This window comes from Pelobates fuscus, chromosome 9, assembly GCF_036172605.1.
Source record: "Pelobates fuscus isolate aPelFus1 chromosome 9, aPelFus1.pri, whole genome shotgun sequence".
NCBI classification, from domain to species: domain Eukaryota; kingdom Metazoa; phylum Chordata; class Amphibia; order Anura; family Pelobatidae; genus Pelobates; species Pelobates fuscus.
In genome coordinates, this window is record NC_086325.1 from 99794923 (window position 1) to 99817894 (window position 22972).

Sequence of the window (22972 nt, forward strand, 5' to 3'; positions counted from 1 at the left end):
AACGAGTTTGTTTTCCTGGCACTATAGTGGTCCTTTAAACATACAAACACAGAATCACACCATGCATCACTTACACATACAGAAACACACCTTGCATCCCTTACACATACAAACATAGATTCACACAATGCATCCCTTACACACAAATACACACCACTTTCTTTTTTTTTTTTTGTCAATCAGATTTTTATTTTCGGTTTTTAAACGACAGTTGAACATGTTTGTAGGCAGGTACATTGAGTAGGAGAAGTCACATAAAGCCAACATATTCATTGCCTGAATTTTGTTATGCCCTGAGTGTGTGTGTAGCGGTCGGGATTGTCTGCTCGGGCTCGGGCCTTGCAATTGCTCGGCTGTGTGTCTGTGCGTGTGGCGGTTCTAGCGTACACACCGCTTTCTATCACTTACACACAAACACACTGCATCCACTACACACAATGCCTCTCCTACACAAATTGGTATCTCTATACACTACATTCCATGAGCACACACACATATTACATCCTCTGCAATAACACATAACACATCCCCTACACTACATTCCATGAGCACATACACACACATTAGATCCTCTACAATAACACATAACACATCCCCTACACACATACATTCCAGTTCCTGTGAGCAAACTCATGGGTGGGGCATGTAGGTGGACTTGTGGGCATACTAATGGTCAGTCCCAGTTGGAGAGAGAGTTGCCTGTCACCTTGCCCTTCACTCCTTACCATTGGATTAAGTTAGCCAAAGCCTCAAAGGGTGTAATAAATTGTCACAAACACTTTAAAATTGATTTACAATGGGGGGCGGAGCTTGACCACCATGCAGAGAAGTCGCAGGCACCCAGAGCTTCCACCAAACGGCAGACTTCAAGCCTCCTATACATCTAGACAAGCTAAATGGGTCCTACGCTCACCCACACCATAGAGCCATCAGTGGGAACGGGACAGAGGCACTACAGACCCTCCGGGAGCGCTAGCTGAGGCAGGTCCGACTTGCGGCCTAGCAGTCGATGCGGGGCTGGGGACACGGCTGGTCCTCCAGACCCGAAGTCCTGCAGACGCAGAACCTCTCCCCCCCCCACCCCCCTTGGACCGATGGGGAACATCACGGTCCACCATTGCACCCCCACAATCCCGAACACCTAGACACAAGCCCTACCAGGCGGGCGCAGACGGGAGGAAGCAGCGACACTAAACTCACCCAAGATGGCGGTGGCAGCCTCACACTCCGCAGGAGACAGGCCCTGTGCGACGGCGGAGTACCGGTGACTGAGAAGGTCAGTGGCAACACCCCACAGCCTTAACTCTGAAGGAGACAGCATGGGGAGAAAGCCCCACGACAAGCGGTGGCTGGGGGCCTTGTTCAGGTACAGGACACCGATGTACAGTATACTAAGGCAGCCAAGGGACCTAGAGACACCCTGTCTTGACCCCAACCAGGTACTGAAAAACCCAACCTGGCACAAACCCACCTGGCATGAAGTGACCCTGGGACTGAATACAATCCGGAGAACACTCACAAACTCTTACCCAGCCACAACCCCCACGCCACATATCACCTCTGCCCGTGCTGAAAAGAACCTCTTGGCGTGTAGCTAACTCTTACCAACGGTGCTGTGGTCTCTCCTCTTAATCGGGACTCTAACTCGTGTAGACATCTATTACTTATGAATACCAAACCTGTTTATATAAAGGCATAATCATCTACGTAGCTACAGCGCACTTAGTATAATTCAACTAGGAACTGTTAGCTAGTCTAGCAAGCACTGTGCATGTTATACTCTGCTATACTCTGTTTTACAAGCATTTTAAAGGCATAACCATCTACTTAGCAACAGCACACTTAGTATGATTCAACCAGGAACTGTTAGCTAGTCTAGTAAGCAATGTGCATGCTATACTCTGTTTTACAAGCATTTGCCTAGTTCAAAAGTATGTTCTTCAACCTAATTAAGCAAGTTTACCAACATGTCTAGATACATAGCGACGACAACCTCTTAAACACACTTTAGAAATGTTGGATAAGCATGAAACCCTGCAACTTTACTTCATTAACCTAAAAAATGTGTGCAATACTTTTCTATGCCATAAGCGATGGACCTCACTATTCTTGTTACTGCTGTTGTGGCACAACAAACGTCTGTACTCAATTTTTGCACCACAAAAATAAAGAATAAAAAAAAAAATTGATTTACAACAAGAAAACTAAAATTAGCAATATAGTGACTCTTCTAAAAATATAGATATGATCACCAGCACCACAGGGTAACTCTAAAACACCAGCACCATAGGGTAACTCTAAAACACCTTAAATAAATACACTACATGCAGAAATAGTGGTGTGGGATTGAAGTAAGTGCAATATAAACAAAACATAAAATTACCTTCTGTATGGGGTACACTATTGCTCTATAATGAATCTTCATATAACGATCTTCCGTATGGAATACACTGACTATGCATTATAGTAAATCTTCAAATTTGAAGGCACTTAACAAATAAGAGAAATTCACATAGCGCTAAATGTAATAATTCCCCAAAAGTAACAAAGTATTGCACTAACAAAACATACAGTGGAAGCAGTGAGGTAAGCAAAACAGCACTAAGACAGCCTTATGGTCCTAAAAGACGACTCCAGCTGAGGCAGCAACAAATGAACCCCTGAGCCGAAGATCAGTCTGGATGCCGTCATGGCTAGAACCCAAAAGATCTCTCTCTGTAGATAGGTTTGTCTGTTCAGTACTACTCGATGTTGCAGGAGTTTGGCATGTTGTGCAGAAAAGAAAATCTCTGATCGGTTTCGTCCTGTGGACTTTCTCAAGGAGGGCTTCATAAACATCCTTCACTCCCCACCTCTTTATATACCCTAACTACAACCGCGCAAAATTCACAATGATCAGCGTAGTAGAGCACCAAAAACATGGTTGCCAAATTCACATAGGAGCAACATAAAAGCTACACTGAAGAGCAAAGTACTTTTCTATACATGTGTATATGCGACCATCACCTCGTCTGTCACATTTTGTGCTTTTCACAATAAAAAGAATATAGTTTTATATTTACTTTTTTTTTCAATATTTTTTTCTCTATGTATTTTTTTTCAATATTCTTCATTTTTAATTATCTTTTTTTTTATTTATTGTTTTATTTTATTTTTATTTTGGTCTCTGCAAGTGGGTCTATTTTATTGTGTTTGTGTTTAATAAATATATAGCCTTGGAAAGGAATTTGCATAAAAAAATCCTAGCACAATAGCAATTCTGTGTCTGTTTTAGATGTATCTGATGTGTATCAACTTTAGTAAACAAGATTTCAAGAACCTTCTATTTAACCCCTTAAGGACCAAACTTCTGGAATAAAAGGGAATCATGACATGTCACACATGTCATGTGTCCTTAAGGGGTTAAACAACACAAAAATTAGGTGCTCACTATATACTTTAAGGCAGCAGTAAATCTTACACAAATTCCTCAAAACCTTGTAGGAATAGAGACAGAACACAAATACAAAAAATAGATAACCACGTCTTAAAACACAATAATGTACAAAAATGAAGTCTTTGGCTGTTATACAGTGCATAGTATCTCAAAGAAAAGGGAAAAAGAGAGACAATAATAGTGCACTATAACACAGTGAAGTAGAGTTTTAACAAAAAAGTATGTACATATGATTTATATTTGACTTCTATTTAAACTCAAATTCAAATGCATATTTTATATCTGAATGTCCAGCTATTTAAAAGCAATGATACAGACTACAGATATACACACACACACACTTAAAATTTATCGGCAAAGGCATTTTATTAAACGATAATGCTCACATGGAATAAAACTACACATTACTAATACATGGTGATGAATTACTCATAATCCAAATCAACGATTCTCAACTTTGGTAGACGTTTAGTTTAAAAGGGTGATATTTGATGGGAGATGTCCATCTGGGCAACCTTCAAGGGCTTTTGAAAAATTCACATTGCAGCTGAGCTTTTTAGTTATCTCATATCACCGTCATCCTCCTCTTGCTTCTTCTTGGCTAAAGAAAAAGAAAGAAAATAGTGTCAACCACTAATCTATTTCCTAGCTTTAGACTTAGATCCCAATACATACCTTTTTTCCTTAAAATATGGACCACTGTGAAAGTCACAATCTAAGGTAAAAAGGAACTCCAAGTCTTTATTTATAAATGTATAAATCTCCAATGTATCCATAGCACTGTCCCTGTTACATAGTAGTGTTCTCTAATTCTATATTTAATTTTATTTCTCATACAAGCACATATTTATACAGGGGATAGGTAAACATATTAGTAAAATACCAGTGAGGTGACCGTTCGACTTTAAGAGCTCAGGTCAGGGTCAGCACAGGTTAAAATCTGTCTCTGGGTAACCGAATGTTAGACATGCTACTACTAGGGTCTTACCAGGCTTAGCAGGTTAAGATGCTCCAGAGGAGGGGTCCTCAAACTCCGGCCCCCCAGATGTTGCTGAACTACAACTCCCATGATTCTCTGGCTATCTATGTAATTCAAAGAATCATAGGAGTTGTAGTTCAGCAACATCTGGGGGGGGGGGGGGGGGGCGGAGTTTGAGCATCCCTGCTCCAGAGATTCGATAGGGGCCCAGTTTCTGAACTGAGAAGCTCTGGAAGATTATTTTATAGATGCTTCTGTTCCACTCCCTCCAATCAGATCATCCTAAATTAATTTAAGAAAAAGAAAAAAAATGCTGCATATTAAATATGGAATAGAAAAGTATTATGGATAAGATTAGCTTTTCCAATAGCTGAAATAAATGTCTAACAGTCATTAACATTTTGTCATAATTATTTTAAAAATGTTCTTACAAACAAGTCTAGTCAGACATATCATTGTAATATAGTACCTATTTTTGATAATGTGTCAGAGTCAGGTGCTTCCTGGGTCAACTATAGCCAATTAAGTTCCACGCAAAGTTGTTGGTAGGCAGACGAAAAGCCAGTGACGATGTTTCATAGCTCACTGAAACCTCATCTTGCAAGCCTCCCCCTCTGTTGGTGCAAAGATTCTATGTTTGCTCTGGCAGCTGAGTCGAGGCAGAACTCGAGAGCAGTAGGCTGTGGATCAACTGATCTTGTGCTTCTCAAATCCCGGTCAGAGTTCCTAATGCTGAAAAGGTTGGTGCTTGAAATATTGCGATGTCCCCGTCTCCCTAACGTCTTGGGAGCTCTTTCACTGCTCTGGTGAGATGTTTTTAATGGACCTACTGACTTAGTGTATTTTTGTAGCAAATCTGCCGTGGACCTGAATTTTTGTGCACAATCTTTTCTAGTCTCGGTTGGACTAACTGGCATGAATGTCATCTCACTATCCATGGGCCTGCTTGTCTGCAATGATGGTAGCTTTCGGCTATATAGCGCCGAGTGTTGCCTTAGTTGACCACTGCTTAATTCTGGATCTGAAAATTGCTTTGCTAGAAGATGACGAGTCCGGATGTTATCCAAGGGTTTGCTTGTCAGTAAGGGACCCCCAGAGGAAGGCTTTAGGGCCGAAACGTCTGGGCTGTTATTTCTCCTGCTCTTGGTCAGTATACAATTAATACGGGTGTTGGTTGATATTTTTTGCACCTTTTGTCATTTCTATGTGGTTGTGGGATTACTGCTTTTATATAATCTGCACTATTATATGCACTTTGTCTTTTGAGAAATCTGTATAACTTATTATGATATTGCATGAATAAAAATTATTTATGTGCAAATTATGGTGTGCCTTGGGTTCATTTTCTAATTTCTGTGTATATATATATACCTGTCGGGGATGGGGTTTTCCCTTAAGAGCACCCAGTACCCTGTACCCTGTATACCACATTACTTATACACTCTCTCCGGTTGAGCTCTTTACTATAATTGTATTTGCGAGAAGTTTTAGATGGACAGACTGACTGCTTTCTCTGTAATTAATCTTTTGTGAATCGATACCCCGGTTTCTGTGCACAATCTATTCTAGCATCGGATAGACTGACTGGCCTAAGTGTCATCTTATGATCCACAGGCTTGGTTGTCTGCAATGGGGACAGCTTTTGCCCATACACAGCCGAGTGTTGCCCAAGTACACCACTGCTGGATACTGTCTCTGACGGCTTCGCTGGAAGAAGATGATGAGACTGGATGTTATCAGTGGGTTTGGAACTCCCTGTCGACCCTTGTTCTTGGGATTTCTGTCACTGCTCTGGTGAGAAGTTTTAGATGTACTGACTGACTTCTTCCTTTTCTGTAATAAATCTGCCTTGGACTTAAGCCTCGATTTCTGTGCACAGTCTTTTCTACAATCGGATGGACTGCCTGGCTTGAGTGCCTTCTCGTCATTCACAAGCATAGTTGTTTGCGAAGGTGGCAGCTTTCACTCATACAGCGCCAAGTGTTGCCCCAGTACACCATTGGTGGATTCTGGCTCCGACAGTTTCTCTGTAAAAAGATCACAAGCCAGCATGTTATTGAAGGCTTTGTACGTCAATAAACAGCCATATTTCTTCCATGTGTCCCCTTGGGGGAAGATTTGGACGAAACCACCTCTCCTCTTTGACCTCCTGAACGATCTTCATCCTCTCTTGGAAGGGGGAGGGTTTGGTCTGTCCTCCTTTCATCACTTTTGTAGATGTTGTAGGGCCTTCTTTGTCCTTGTTCTGCTGGGTATTATAACATTAAACACCAATTAACTTATGAGTGTCTGCAAGCAGATTTGCCTTGATTTTTAAATGAAGGGGTCCATTAGAAACCAGAGACGGTGACAGATTCACTTCCAACAGCCAGTGATTCCGGTTCTCATTAATTAGGAACACCGGTATTGCAAATATACTGACAATGCAAGTGCCTGCATATTTCTGAGTAGCATGTTCTGTAATACCGGCACCGGCCACCAGGGTGTGTAGTGCTCTCAGGCCATGCAAGGCTCCTTGGTGCTTGGCAGTGTGAAGAGGGCAGGGTTAGGAAGTGTGTGTGTTCAGCAGTCTGTGTGTGTGTATTTAGCAGTCTGTGTGTGTGTAGTCTGTGTGTATGTGTATTCAGCAGTGTGTGTTGTGTGTATTCAGCAGTCTGTGTGTGCATTCAGCAGTTTGTGTATTTAACAGTCTGCGTGTGTATACAGCAGTGTGTGTATTCAGCAGTCTGTGTGTGCATTCAGCAGTTTGTGTATTTAGAGAGTCTGTGTGTATGAGTATTTAGCAGTCTGTGTGTGTCTATTCAGCATGCTGCATGTGTGTTCAGCAGTGTGTATTCAGCAGTCTCTGTATGTGCATTCAGCGGTCTGTGTGTTTATGTATTCCGCAGTCTCTGTTTGTGTGTAGTCAGCAGTCTGTGTATTAAGCAGTCTGAGTGTGTGTATTATTCAGTCTCTGTGTGTGTGTAGTCAGCAGTCTGTTTATTAAGCAGTCTGTGTGTGTGTGTAGTCAGCAGTCTGTGTATTAAGCAGTCTGTGTGTGTGTGTAGTCAGCAGTCTGTGTATTAAGCAGTCTGTGTGTGTGTGTAGTCAGCAGTCTGTGTATTAAGCAGTCTGTGTGTGTGTGTAGTCAGCAGTCTGTGTATTAAGCAGTCTGTGTGTGTGTGTAGTCAGCAGTCTGTGTATTAAGCAGTCTGTGTGTGTGTGTAGTCAGCAGTCTGTGTATTAAGCAGTCTGTGTGTGTGTGTGTAGTCAGCAGTCTCTGTGTGTGTGTAGTCAGCAGTCTGTGTATTAAGCAGTCTCTGTGTGTGTGTAAAAACCAAAGAAAAGAAAACGTTACCTGCGCTCTCTCCTTAATCCCTATGTATATTTAGACAAATGGAGGTCATTTAGTTGCTCCAATGGCCATTGGAGGGAATGCCCGCCTGCCAACGTCAAGGCAGACCCCCCTAAGCGGGTCCTAACACTGACCCTTCAGCCTGCTTCCTTGAGCTTCTGGCAAAGATATCTCTAATGAGAAAGAGAGGGGTATTTTTTATATACACCCCTATATACTTATTAACCCTTAATAGGGAACACATGGGATGGGCGGCAGCATTGTAACAAGGCTGTGTGATACAAAGTAAATACAAATACAAAAAGAGAAGTCCTGCGCTCACTCCCATCACTACTGGGCCCGGCAGCAATGACTAAAAATACACATCAGCCCCAATATATAGTAAAAACCAAAGAAAAGAAAAGGTTACCTGCGCTCTCTCCTTAATCCCTATGTATATTTAGACAAATGGAGGTCATTTAGTTGCTCCAATGGCCATTGGAGGGAATGCCCGCCTGCCAACGTCAAGGCAGACCCCCCTAAGCGGGTCCTAACACTGACCCTTCAGCCTGCTTCCTTGAGCTTCTGGCAAAGATATCTCTGAGTCATTGCTGCCGGCCCAGTAGTGATGGGAGTGAGCGCAGGATCACTGTACACTACTAATTATCATATAGGAAAATAAAACAGAAAAGCACCTTGTAATTATTATGCTTAAATATTAGCTGAGTAATTATATTTAGTAGTGTACAGTACACATTGTTCTTTTTACCTTTTTAGCCCGTGCTATATATAGATCTCTCAATATCTTGTATTTCACTGTTTCACTTTATTCCCACATCTTTTCCAAAAAAATTTAATTACTGCACTAACGTGGTCACTTGCCACATATTTTCAGTAGTTAGATCTGTTGTACTCCGGGCTACATGGGCGAAATCTGTTCCTCCATATGCTATACCCGGCATGTGTATCGATTGACACTCCGGTTACTTTGTAACCTGGTGTGTGTATATACTCCAGTTGGGTTGCTTAGCAACTCCGTCACTTACGTCACATGCACGTTCCCACTTGTTTTTTTTCACTTCCGGGTTCTTCAGTCCGCCGGCTGTCCGATCACTCTATTGGTAAGCTTATTTTACACTTATGTATATATTGATACTGTTTTGATTTTGTCACTGTGATCTTGATAAAGACCCCAGGAGGGTCGAAACGTTGATTTTTGTGTTTCTCACAGCTTATGTATTTTTTATGATACATTAAATAATTCTGCCTCACTGAATTGAAGACCTAGTGTGCTCCCTCTACCTGTTTTTCTATTATATACAACGCGGGATTGCACCTAGGCACCTATACTTTTTCTAATATCTTAAAGGGGGAGTGCCCTGCTGATTTATTTTTTGTATATATATATATATATATATATATATATATAAAATTCAAATCGTTACATTGTTGAACACAGCGGGAGTAGACCTCCCTACTCTTCACACCTTGCCAGATTCCAAAAATTTACTGGCACAACCAAAAAAAAAAATACAAATAAATTAAATGTTTAAAAATTAAAAATATTTATTTGGCTAATTGTCATTTTAATATTTTCAAATAAATTCTAAAATAGGAATAAAATGGAAAGTGGACATTCGACACAACTTGAAAAGGAAAATGGTGCTGAACTTTAAAAAAAAAAAAAATCTAATAAAAGATAATTTGTAGTTTTAGGGTGGAATATTTATTTACCCATTTTAGTATAAAATAATTAAATTTAAACATTTCACATGGCATACAAATCTTGGTGCAGTAGTCTTGTATAACACTAGTTGATAAAGAATAGTACCTTTTGCCAATATTTACGTAATTGAAATGAGTTTAAGGTGAAATTTTAGAATGTTCTATTCCAAAAAATTAAAAACAATGTGATTGTGGAATGTATCTTTCATATTTATTATATAGACTTTGTTTGATTTTTAAAATTAGTTTAAAAATTTGCTATTTAAAAAAAAAAATATATATAAATTTACGGTGTAGATTGCAGAATTTTACAAGGCATGCCATCAGAGGAAGCCTAGTGCAGAGGTGCTGAATAGCATGGCCTGGGATCCCCCTGCTGATCCCATCAGTGAAGACAGTTCTTGAGACAGTTCTAATACAAGAGGGATCAACAGAATGGTGTCAATGTGGTAAATGTATGCCGATGACAAGCGAAGAGGAAAGTACATGCTACCGGGAGATTGAAAACATAGTAGAGATGCTGCACGAGGATCAGTCTTGAGTTTGTGATCTTGAATATCTACAAGATAAACTCTCTTCCCGGACACACGTGCTGTCTCTTTACAGATACGGTCTAAGTGTCTATGTCTGGTCTGCCCGATTCAGGTCTCAGGATCAAATGCAGGAAAGGTGACGCTTTCATTGACAATTATTGATTTAAAGCGTTATTATAGAGTTATTATAGTGACATATGTTAACCTCTTAAAGGGACACTCCAGGCACCCAGACCACTTCTGCTCATTGGAGTGGTCTGGGTGCCAACTCCCACTACCCTTAACCCTGCAAGTGTAATTATTGCAGTTTTTCATAAACTGCAATATTTACATTGCAGGGTTAACTCCACCTCTAGTGGCTGTCTATTAGACAGCCACTAGAGGTCACTTCCTGGGTTCTAGCACAGGTTTCCTGTGCTAGAGCGTCGCTGGACGTCCTCAAAATCCCATAGGAAAGCATTGAAATGATTTTTCAATGCTTTCCTATGGGGAGACGTAATGCGCATGCGCGGCATTTCCGCGCATGCGCATTAGGTCTCCTCGGCCGGTGAGCGAGATTAGTCTCGCCCACCGGCCAACGTAATCATTAGGAGGAGCGTCGCGGAGGCGGAGACAGCGGCGAGGGACATCGCCGCTGTCCCAGGTAAGTGACTGAAGGGGTTTTCACCCCTTCAGTAACCGGGGATTGGTGGGTGGGAGGGAGAGGGACCCTCCAGTGCCAGAAAAACTGATCGTTTTTCTGGCACTGGAGTTTCCCTTTAAGGACACATGACGTGTGTGACACGTCATGATTCCCTTTTATTCCAGAAGTTTGGTCCTTAAGGGGTTAAATATAAAGAGAACATAATCAGTCCTAATTAACTGGGATCCTAAATAAATCAAACACATGAAATCTAACATTTAATAGATATAATTAAAAAAGGTAAAGGAACCTTAAATGTAAGGGATGCAGGGGATAGGGAAAATATATACCGGGGCTAATGATATCTACAAACAAGAAATAATATAAAAGTAGTGAATGACTTTCACATAGCTAGTTACACAAACAGATAATTAGTCATGAAGTAATGACTCCAAAAAAGTAACTATCTAAAAGTATCTAATGTGATAGTAGCTGTTATAGGAAAGATAAATTGTGAGACAATTTATGTTTTATAAATGAAAAGTTGAATTAGGAATCACGTGGTTTTTTTTGTTCATTTTTCATTTTATCATTGTGAAATCATTATGTATAATTATATTTTTTACTTTTTTCTAAAATTTTTGGAATAATGATTATCGCAAGACCGCATATAGGTCCTTCACTATGTGGGTATATGGATACCTAGGACCGAAAAGGTGTCGTCCTATTCCTTTGTGTGCCGTGAAATGGATTAGGTCTCACTTTCCTGCACCGGACAACTGTTACATGGGGTTTCGCTATGCTGATGAAGACCCCAACGCTGTGGATCTTGTTTAGTGGACAGCACGTGCAGGGCCTGACTGGCCCACCGGGATACCGGGAAATTTCCCGGTGGGCCCCGGCATCTGTGGGCTGCGCAGGTGGCACACTCAGAGGGGGCCGGCCGGCCGCGTTCCAGGCTGGAGCCGCCGGGCGTCAGCCTCGCCGGTCCGGCGGCACTCCTAATGCTGAGGATTGAAGGAGGAGGGAGCATGTCTCTCTACCATGCTCCCTCGCAGTTCCCACAATCCCCAGCACAATACTGTGCTGGGGATTGTGGAAACCGCGAAGGAGCATGGTAGAGAGACATGCTCCCTCCTCCTTCAGTCCTCAGCATTAGGAGTGCCGCTGGACCGGCGAGGCTGCAGCGTGGAACGCAGCCGGCCCCCCTGACTCCTCTCAGGTGGGTGGGGGGATAGGGTTGAGAAAGGTAGAGGGTGAATAGATAGACGCAGGGAAGAAAGAGACAGTGGGAGAATAGAGATATAGAGGGGGAGGGAGAGTGCCACAGGGAAAGGAGGAAGAAAGAGACAGTGGGAGAATAGAGAGACAGAGGGGGAGGGAGAGTGCCACAGGGAAAGGAGGGAGAAAGAGACAGAGGGGGGAGAATAGAGAGACAGAGAGGGAGGGAGAGTGCCACACGGAAAGGAGGGAGAAATAGACAGAGGGAGGATAATAGAGAAACAGAGGGGGGGGGGGGAGTGCCACAGGGAAAGGGGGGAGAAAGAGACAGAGGGGGGAGAGTGAGACACAGAGGGAGAAAGGAGAGAGACACACAAAGGGAGGGGGAGAAAGAGGCAGAGGGGGAAGAGAGAGACTGGGAAGGAGAGGGGAGACATGGACACAGAGGAGCAGTGAGGGGGAGAAAGAAACATACAGAGGGACTGGGGGGAGACAAAAAGGCACACAGAGGGGCTGTATATATCAATGGTGGATCCAGGGGGGGCAACGGGCAATTGCTCCCCCTCCCAGAGGCTCTCCCCTGCTGGCCAATGCAGGGCTGGCACTGTCCAAGCGCCATGTGCCTTCACGGACCGGAGGGTAGATCAGAGATCTCCCTCCCCGTTCCACAGGCACCGTGCAGGCAGCCGGCAGGGGAGGGAGGAAGAGATGACCTGCCGACAGGCTGCAGCTCCTCCGGGTCCTTCTTGCATGAGTACAGAGCGTTGCCGCGGTTACAGCGGCAACGCTCCGGCTCTCGTGAGAGTGAACTCTAGCCCTGGAGCTACGAGCTAGAGTTCACTCTCACCCCTGCGACCACCAGGGATTCCTGTTGGTCGCAGTGGTGAGAGTGAACTCTAGCCCCATACACATTCACACACTGCCCCCCCCCACACACACACACAGACCCTTATACACACAGCCACCCATACACACATTGCCCCACACACCCTACACACTGAACCTTTCACACAAACTGCACATTGCACCACTGCTCTATACACTACTACAGCCCCATATCCCAGCAGATCCCAGGTAAGTTGTCAAACTGTTCTTAAACAGTTTGACTACTTACTCTGGGAGCGGGTCCCAGCACTCCTGGCACCATAACTACTACACAGAGCAGTAGTGGTTATTGTGCATGGATTATTTCTTTAAATAATCTATAGGTGCCCCTCCTGAGATCAGGCTCTGGATCTGCCATATATATAATTATGCCTATTATATTTAAACATATATTAAAATACATGTATATATGCTTAATACACACAGAATTTATTTATTATATAATATGTAATGAGCAGATATTGGCCCAGTCTTGTTGCAAGGTGCATACTCCAGCACAATAACATATTTAAAGTGAAGAGCACACCCACAGGACTTCAAAATAAACAAGATAACGTCAATGTTTTACAGTTGTGCCCTACATACATTCACCATTTCAGTCCCATTACCAAGCTTTCCTTAATATGTCATGGTAGTTGGACTGAAACATTGGTTATATGCAAAGGCACGTCTGCTTAACCCCTTAATGACAGAGCTTCGGAAGCTTGTCTTTCACTTAATGACAACGGCATTTTTTGAATTTTTTGCTGTTTGCGTTCAACTGCAATTTGCATTTGACTAATTTATTGCACTGATGCATATTATATACCGTTTTTTAAAGGACAGAAAGGGCTTTAATTTGATGTAACATATATATATATATACATGCTTATTTATTATAAAAAAATACAGAAAAATGCAAAGAAAATGAAACATTTTGTGTTTATTTTACAGTTTTTGCAATAATAATGCGTGCACAATTAGTGCAGGTTAAGGAAAGTAATTAAAAATAAATTCATTTAGTTGTTCTGATTTACAGAATATATAATGTGTCTGGGATTTTAAGTTTTTTTTTGGTAGTTACAGGTCACAAAGCACAAGGAGTAAAATAAACTTGTGGAGCGATTTTAGAATTTGGTATGTTTGTCTTGTAAGCTTAATAGCCATAAAAGAAAACAAAATTGCCACACAAAAGTACATATTTATATAAAGTAGACACCACAAGCTATTTACCTAAGGTTGTTTTGACACTTTCTACGTAGCCATTTCACCACCAATCTCTGCTAAATAGTGCAGTAAAATTGTGTTTTTGGGGGGTTTTGGCACACAAACTTTTAACAAAGAACTTCTCATGTGTATTTTGTAAAGTTGGTGTGTGCTATTCCTGTACCAAGTTTTATTTTGTGTTCAGTCACATCTGCTGAGTAAAATGACACCCCCATTGTATGTCTTTGGCACTATTTTGTGAAGCTACAGTGCCATATAGGAGACCTGTCCTTTTCAGTATTCACAGTCGAATTTTGAGAAATGGATTTAATGAGCCTATGCTTCCATTTGGGGTATTATAACAGTTTGACTGTTCAAAAAAAAAACCATTTATAAAAGTAGACACTCCAGGGTATCTCATAAGGTGCATATTGTGCCTTAACATGCCCCCATTTTTTCACCAATATATGCCAAAGTATGTGGTAAAAAATAATGTGGGGCATTTTTTTACATACGGATTGCATTTTTGCTGGGCATTTTGTATATTTCATATGTGCCACTAAGTTCAAAACACCCAAATTATGCTCAGCTAAGTCTTCTGAGTAAAAAGACATCCCAATGAATGTCTTTGGCACTATTTTTTGAAGCTACAGTGCCATATAGGAGACCAAGCCATATCAGTTTTTACAGAACTTTGAATTTTGACGCTGGGCCTATATGCAACTTCCAAGCATCTTCGCAGGTTTTACATTCAAACTACCCCACAAAGGCCTACCATTTCTTAAAGTAGACACCCCAGGGTATTTCAAAAGGCATATTTTGAACCTTAGCGTGGGATCATTTTTCCGCTAGCATGTACCAGGTGTAGTGGTAATAAGCGTTTTTTCTGCCTTTTTGACACACAAAGTGAGTTTGCACAGTATATTTTGCAAACCTTATGTGTGCTACGACTGTATAATACTTCATATGTTGCTCAGCTATGTCAGCTGAGTACAAAAATAAAAAAATAAAATAAAGGTATGTACCTTTGCCAAGTATATATGGACATCGGAGGGGCACATTTGGGACATAGTCATTCCAGTTTTTTTCAAACTTTCAATTTTTACGCTGTGCCCATGTCCCATTTTAGAGTATTTTACCAGGCTATATAATTCAAACTACCCCACAAAGGCATACCATTTCTTAAAGAAGACATACCAGGGTATTTCAAAAGGCATATTTTGAACCTTAGTGTGGGATCATTTTTCCGCTAGCTTGTACCAGGTGTAGTGGTAATAAGCGTTTTTTCTGCCTTTTTGACACACAAAGTGAGTTTGCACAGTATATTTTGCAAACCTTATGTGTGCTACGACTGTATAATACATCATATGTTGCTCAGCTATGTGGTCTGAGTACAGCAATACCCCGTATGTACCTTTGCCAGGTATATGTGGATGTTGAAGGGGCACATTTGAGACGCAGCCATTCAGTTTTTTTCTAACTTTGAAGTTTTACGCTGTGTCCATGTTCCAATTTGGAGTAGTTTAGATGGTTGGTTATTGAAACTTCCCCACAAACACATACTATTTATTAAAGAATACACCCTGGGGTAATTCAAAAGGCATATTTTGAACCTTAGCGTGGGATCATTTTTACTCTAGTTTGTTCTAGGTGTAGTGGTAATGAGCGTTTTTAAATGTATTTTCTAACTTTTTTTTTAAACTTTTTAAAACTATTTTTTAAACTTTTGTTTTGCTTATTAATTTTTTTAAACTTTCCTAAACTTTCTTAAAACTTTTTTTTACAGATTTAACATTTTTCTAAGCTTTTTTTTTTTACCGTTATTCCCTAACTAGCAGTAAACAGCAATAACCGTAAATTCCCCATTTTCCCATAACTCCCATCCACCCCAGCTAGAAAAAAATATTTAATTATACAATGTTTAAATTAGTTATACGAAAAAAAACGAAAATGAGAGAGAGCCCACCTCGTATAGAAACGGGCAGCTCTCCTTCAAAGCCACCCCAGAACAAAACGTCTATAGAAAATAAATAAATTTTATTAGAAATATTCAAATAAGAAATATATACAATATATACAGCCTAAGGACTCATAAATGAATCTTGCCAAGTCCTTGGGTCCTTAGGCTGTATATATTGTATATATTTCTTATTTGAATATTTCTAATAAAATTTATTTATTTTCTATAGACGTTTTGTTCTGGGGTGGCTTTGAAGGAGAGCAGCCCGTTTCTATACGAGGTGGGCTCTCTCTCATTTTCGTTTTTTTCGTATATTATATGCTTTATGCAGGGTTATGCCCTTGATGCCACCCCTATAACCCGATTTTTTCTGTACTCTCTATTAGGTTTTCTATTTAGGGAGTACCTTTATTCGTTTAAATTAGTTAATTAAATAAATTGAACCCCTGAGGATTAAAAAATAAATAAAAGTTAATCGTCAGGGGTTAAAAAAAATTAGATCACAGGATAATACTGTGATCTGTGTTTTGATCACTGTAGGCAGTGATCGACTGGCAGTGAAGGGATTCATTTTTATTTGGACTGGGTAAAGGGGGGTGTTTTTTTTTTTTTTTTACTTAAACGTTATTAAAACTTTTTTTAACTTAATTTTTAACTTTTTAAAGGACCACTCTAGGCACCACTTCAGCTTAATGAAGTGGTCTGGGTGCCAGGTACAGCTAGGGTTAACTAATTTTTTTATAAACATAGCAGTTTCAGAGAAACTGCTATGTTTATCAATTAGTTAGGCCTTCCCCTATTTCCTCTAGTGGCTGTCTCACTGACAGCCGCTAGAGGCGCTTGCGTGATTCTCACTGTGAAAATCACAGTGAGAGCACGCAAGCGTCCATAGGAAAGCATTATGAATGCTTTCCTATGTGACCGGGTGAATGCGCGCGCAGCTCTTGCCGCACGTGCGCATTCAGCCGACGGGGAGGAACGGAGGCGGAGAGGAGGAGGAGAGCTCCCCGCCCAGCGCTGGAAAAAGGTAAGTTTTAACCCTTTTCCCCTTTCCAGAGCCGGGCGGGAGGGGGTCCCTGAGGGTGGGGGCACCCTCAGGGCACTCTAGTTCCAGGAAAACGAGTATGCTTTCCTGGCACTAGAGTGGTCCTTTATAGCTTATTTTAACGTTAACCCCTAGTTAGCCTAACACCAAATCCCCCACTAACTTCCACCCTCCCCAGCTAGCTAAATATATAATTTTAAAATACTTAAATTAATTAATAAAATAAATTTAACCCCTGAGGTTTAAAAAAAAAAAAAAAAAGAACTAACCCTCAGGGGTTAAAAAAAAAATCAGATCATAGTAAAATGCAATCCCTGCCAATTGATCACTGTAGTCAGTGATCAATTGGCAGGGAAGGGGTTAATTTTTTATTAAAATGGTAAAGGGGGGTGGGATTTTAAATAAACTTTATTTATTTTTTACACAGGGAAGCAGATCAGCACTCACAGTGAACCCGGGAAGTGCAGGTAGGCGGAAGGTGAGTATACACAGCACTTGTGCTCGCTCTGACATGCTGTCAGAGCGGGCACATGTGCTGGGACAGCCCGATCCGGTGCTCCCGGTCTGCCTCTAATACAGAGGCAGACCGGAGCACCATTAACCCCGCGATCGCCGCAATCTGAGGTTAATTTTACCGCGTGACGGATGAGGTCCGTCACTCGTCGTTAAGGGTTTCCCCTGAGTGACGGACCTTGTCCGTCACTCGTCGTTAAGGGGTTAAAATAAATCTGCACTCTTATTTTTTTTAAGCCTATATGTCCTTTTTTGCATGTTAGAGTAATAATTTTTAATTTTAAGTTCTCTTTTCTAACTCTGTATCTGCACACTATGCTGGCGCGACACATTATGGGGCTGGTAAATAATTTTTTTACAGGGCTGCTTTTAATTCCCAGTCTGGCCCTGAGCACGTGTCAACATTTTTGGATTGCAATCTGCCTACAGTTTACTTCATTGCACACTATTCAACATTTTTATTTTATCTTTGCAATTTTTTTTTAGTATAAACAATTTATCAGTTTATTTAAAATTAAAAGATTATTACAAAAATTACTTAAATAAATGAAATTTTTTAAAAGCATTATTTGCAATTAATGTTTGTATCTTAACACTAATGTTACATTAGGTGAATTTAATAGTCTATTTCAAATTTCTAAATAACATAATCCTATAAAACACTCATTCTAATTTGTCATTTAAGTGTTACCGTGTTATAGCTTCCATTTGCTTAATTATTCCCCAATAATAAATTTAGTATGGCTTACACTTTTCAACTCTTAAAGGGACAGTCCAGTGCCAGGAATCAATCCATTTTCCTGGCATGGCAGGTCCCCCCTCTCCCTCCCACCCCCATCCCAGGTTGCTGAAGGGGTGAAAACCCCTTCAGTGACTTACCAAAGTCCAGAGCCAATGTCCCTCGGCGCTGGTCCAGGGTCCGCCCACGCTCCTCCTCCGCCATCAGCCGGCGGGGGAGACCGACTGCGCATGTGTGGCCGCCAGCGGGGGAGATCTAATGCACATGTGCACGTGCATCAGACCTCCCCACAGGAAAGCATTGAAAATGTTTTCAATGCTTTCCTATGGAGATTTTAGCGACGCTGGAGGTCCTCACATAGCGTGAGGATGTCCTGCGACGCTATAGCACAGAAAACCAGTGCTATAAACCAGGAAGTGCCCTCTAGTGGCTGTCTAGTAGACAGCCACTAGAGGAGGAGTTAACCCTGCAATGCAGTTTATGAAAACTGCAATATTTACAGTTGCAGTGTTAAGGGTAGAGGGAGTTGCCCCACAGACCACTCCAATGGGCAGAAGTGGTCTGGGTGCCTGGAGTGTCCCTTTAAAAATGTAGTACATTTAAAAAAAAAAAAATACTGTATTATTATCAGTTGTATGTGATCTACAGTCTGTTGTTTCTGGTGGTAAATTAGTCCATACTTTGCTTATTGAATATTTTGAATATTATTATAGCCTTATCACAGGCACACATACAACTTAATCAAAACAAAGTTGTTATGGTGCCATGAGGTCAATAGAGTAAATCTTAGGTTCCCTCCTGTCTCAGTCTCTGTTCCTCCCTTGGTGTCATCCTTAAAAATAAATTTTAATAAAAGGACTATGCAGCGTGCCACCGAGCAGGGGTAACAAAGAATAAAATAGCTGAGAAGGCTCGGCCACAGTTCATTTTAAAAACTGTTGTGTAATAGGTACCTTTATTTTTAAGACAAATTTGTAAAATGTGTAGTCACTGATTTCCTAAGAACAGGTCTAAATTTATTTATTTTCAAATAACACACGTTGTTTTTCAAAAAACTTTTAATATAAATCCAAATTTTTTAATAGATTCTGGTTCACATTAATCATTTAAAATATAATTTATAAATATCAATATTTTATTTCACACCAAAAGCTTCAAATTCCACCAAGTGTGGAAAGTCTTTCAATAATTTCTAATCCTTCACAAAACTGTGAAGTTTTGAATATGCTATTCCACCTGGTTTGAGCCATTCATGTTTTCGCTCTGTATTTTCGAGATATTCTCCATGATCACACTTCTTGTAATGTGTAGCAAAGTCCCACTGGTGAATATACAACATATGATAAAGGACCGACTGCCATTTCTCCATTAAGAATTGAGGACTTCCTTCACAGGATGAACATGCTGCCCACATGTGATTGAATATTGATTTCTGCCAGGGTACCAGCTCCTTGTACAGGGATTGTCTGCATATTGCTGCCAGTTTTCAAATGCATGTTCTTGCAGTAGTGCCAGATGTCGAACTGATGATTTATGTTTTCACATTTTTCACGCATTATTTTGCGTATGCTGACATGCCTGTCAGTTACAAGTATTTGAACAATCAGGTTTTCATTCAAAATGTGATCCATGCAACGTGTGAATGCACTTGCTTTCATTGCAACTGAGGAAGTTGTTTCACTTACTTGTATAGTGTTGCACTCAATGATTTTCTAAAAGTGAATAAGTGCAGTACTTTGCACTGAAACCAGGGCTATCACATTGCCCATCTCCTGCAAGGCATAAAACGTTGTCCTTCAAGCTCTCAACCATGAGACGTCTTTGCTGTGTGTAGTGATGACGGATTACTGAAAAAAAAAATTTTTTTTTTTATAAATATAATGAACGGATTCGGAAATGAATGCTATCCAAAAAATCTTAAAAAATTAAAAAACCTTACTAAAATGCGATCCACTGAAGTGAACTGATGAACTCGCCAATAAATTGCCGCATGAGCGGTTGCCAATCAGGGGCTGGCTTCTCCACTGTTCACACTGATGGTTATTTTCACAAATTGTGTAAACAACCAAAAAAGTCCCTAAAATAATTTTATCAGTGCGAATGACAGGTGCATCGCATGTTGGCAAATATTTACAGGTCTGAAATGTAACTAATAGTTCATCCAGGCATTTATCAAACACAATACATTTTTTGTCACTTACATAATCTTCAGCAGAGGCCTCTGTATCAAAAGATTGTTCTCCAATGTCTGTTAATTCATCTTCTGGAATGAAATCAGGATCATTCTGTTCCAATGGCGTCAATGTTGAATCTAAGAGAGACGCTCTGGATATAGTGGAAATTTGAGAGAGTGGAGTATCCAGTATTGCTGCACTAGAAGGATCTTTGGATCTGGATGGAGACAGAAATGTATCCATTCCAGCAGTATTCTCCATTTCTGTTGGACCGTATGCAGTGATGTCCTAGGCATTACAAGGTCTGTGTTGGTTGATTTTTTGGCAAATTGCTAAAATTTTCCGAAGGACCAGTCCATGTCCATACATTGGACTTTTTTAATAAATCCACACTGGATGTCGAAACATTTCTCTTATCAGTTTGTATATCTGTTTGGATTCCAATGTTTCTTTTACCATAGTGTTTCAAAGTTGCAGTACTTTTGCTGCACATTGGCACTATGTCTGTGCTTGTTTGACTGTTGTAAAGTTGTTTATTCAAAGGCAATCTGTATTTGAATCCTTTAGTGTAGTCATGGTCTATGATCATCGTCCCGTCTTCTTCGTCACTTTGTTCATCAACATGTGATGCTATTCCACAGTCTGCTATTTCCATGTTATTTCTTTTTTCACAATCATGAAGTATGCGAAACATTTTTGGTTTTTGGAAAATTGTTGGTTTGGCCATTAACTTTAATTTTCTACGCTTTACATCCCCGCTGTAAACCATTTCAGGTTCAAAATGGTCTGAACAAATCCTGAAAGTAAATTTATCTTTTTTTTCCATTATGAGTGTAATGGCAGCATCAATATCTTCAAATTTGTCTCCACTTGCTAAAAGCCATTCTTTGATTCTTTCAGGACTGCTTGGGAAACTAAAGAATGTGCAATTTTGTTTTGTTTGTTCATGACTGTTTCTGCAGCCCATGACAAGGCACCTTGCCATTTTTGATCTATTTGAAGATAAGAAGGTGAACTTTAGTTAATTTGATGCGGTGATTCAAATTCACAATACAGAATTCTTATAATACTAAATTGTATTTCAAAAGCTATAGTTCACTGTTGTCTGTTTAATTGAAAATGTACCATGTTCACTAATTACTAAAAATGTAAACTGAAAAACTGGATTCGACCACAACACTTCAGCTCACTTAATTGGTCTGGTTGCCATGTCCTTATTGACTTTGATTATTCAATATTAGAGTTGAGCGAACCCGGACTGTAAAGTTCGGGTTCGTACCGAACATTACGTTTTTTGGACACCAGAACCGAACACGGACATATCAGTGTTTGGCGATTTAATGGCGCGTTTTGAAAGGCTGCAGGGCAGCCAATCAACAAGCATTTGACTTGTTTCCCCTTAAAAGCCATCACAGCCATGCCTACTAATGGCATGGCTGTGATTGGCCAGTGCAGCATGTGACCCAGCTTCTATATATAAGCTGGAGTCACGTAGCGCCGCACGTACATGAGCTCTTATTAGTGTAGGGATAGGATGCTGCAGCTGTGAGGGACAGATTAGGAAATAATTCTGGTGTTGAATCTGCAAACTACAGCGATTATTTTTGTGGGTGCTATACTACATTTTTGTACCCTGCCCTAAGCCCAGTGCTACAGAGAGGGCAGTGCACTTGCAACTGCATGTGTGCCAGGCACATTACTTTAATCCTGTTCTGGTAGCTCACTGGGCATCATCTAGGCATTTTTATTTTTAAATACTGCAATTTTTTTGGTGCTAAATAGTACATTTGCGTACTGCATTTCTTGCAGTACAATAAAACCCTTAAATACTACTGTTACATTGTTGGTTTAAAAAAAAAAATCTAACTTTTTGGTGCTAAATAGTACATTTGCGGCCTGCGGTGCACTTCATATCTGAGAGTCAAATAGAACCGTCAAATACTGTGCTTACAGCGCAGTTTTAAAAATTCAAATTTTATAGGTGCTAAATAGTACATTTGGGGCCTGCACTTCATATCTGAGAGTCAAATAGAACCGTCAAATACTGCTGTGACATTGCAGTTTGCCTAATTCACATTTTTTTGGTGCTAAAAAGTAAATTTGGGGCATGCACTTCATATCTGAGAGTCAAATAGAACTAGAGATGGACCGAAATTGATTTTTTTAGAGCCGATACCGATAATCTGTGAACTTTCAGGCCAATAGCTAGACGATATTCTGTACATTTACCATTTTGAAAAAATAAACTAATTCGAAAGGTAAATGCACAAAATATACATGCCACATGTACTGGATGAAGTGTGTGTGTAGTGGATGCAGAGTGTGTGTTTGTGTAGTGTGTATATATAATGAATGCAGAGTGTGTGTGTTTGTGTAGAGTGTGCGTTTGTGTATTGTGTATATAATGCAGTGTGTGTAGTGTTTATATAATGCAGTGTGTGTTTGTGTAGTGTGTGTATATAATGCAGAGTGTCTTTGTATAATGTAGTGTGTGTATATAATGCAGAGTGTGTGTGTGGTGTGTGTATAATGCAGAGTGTGTGTGTTTGTGTAGTGTGTGTATATAATGCAGTGTGTGTGTTTGTGTAGTGTGTGTATATAATGCATTGTGTGTGTTTGTGTAGTGTGTGTATATAATGCAG

General features: G+C 40.5%; 1 long non-coding RNA gene across 1 annotated transcript; it reads right to left on the reverse strand.

Moving 5' to 3' along the window:
* Positions 1 to 3783: 3783 nt before the first annotated feature.
* Positions 3784 to 4575, reverse strand: LOC134572910 (uncharacterized). The gene is made up of 2 exons (XR_010085301.1): positions 4425 to 4575; positions 3784 to 4037 (listed from the first exon to the last, which is right to left on the reverse strand). It is a non-coding gene; the product is annotated as an uncharacterized LOC134572910 (long non-coding RNA).
* Between the last annotated feature and the right edge of the window lie 18397 nt (positions 4576 to 22972).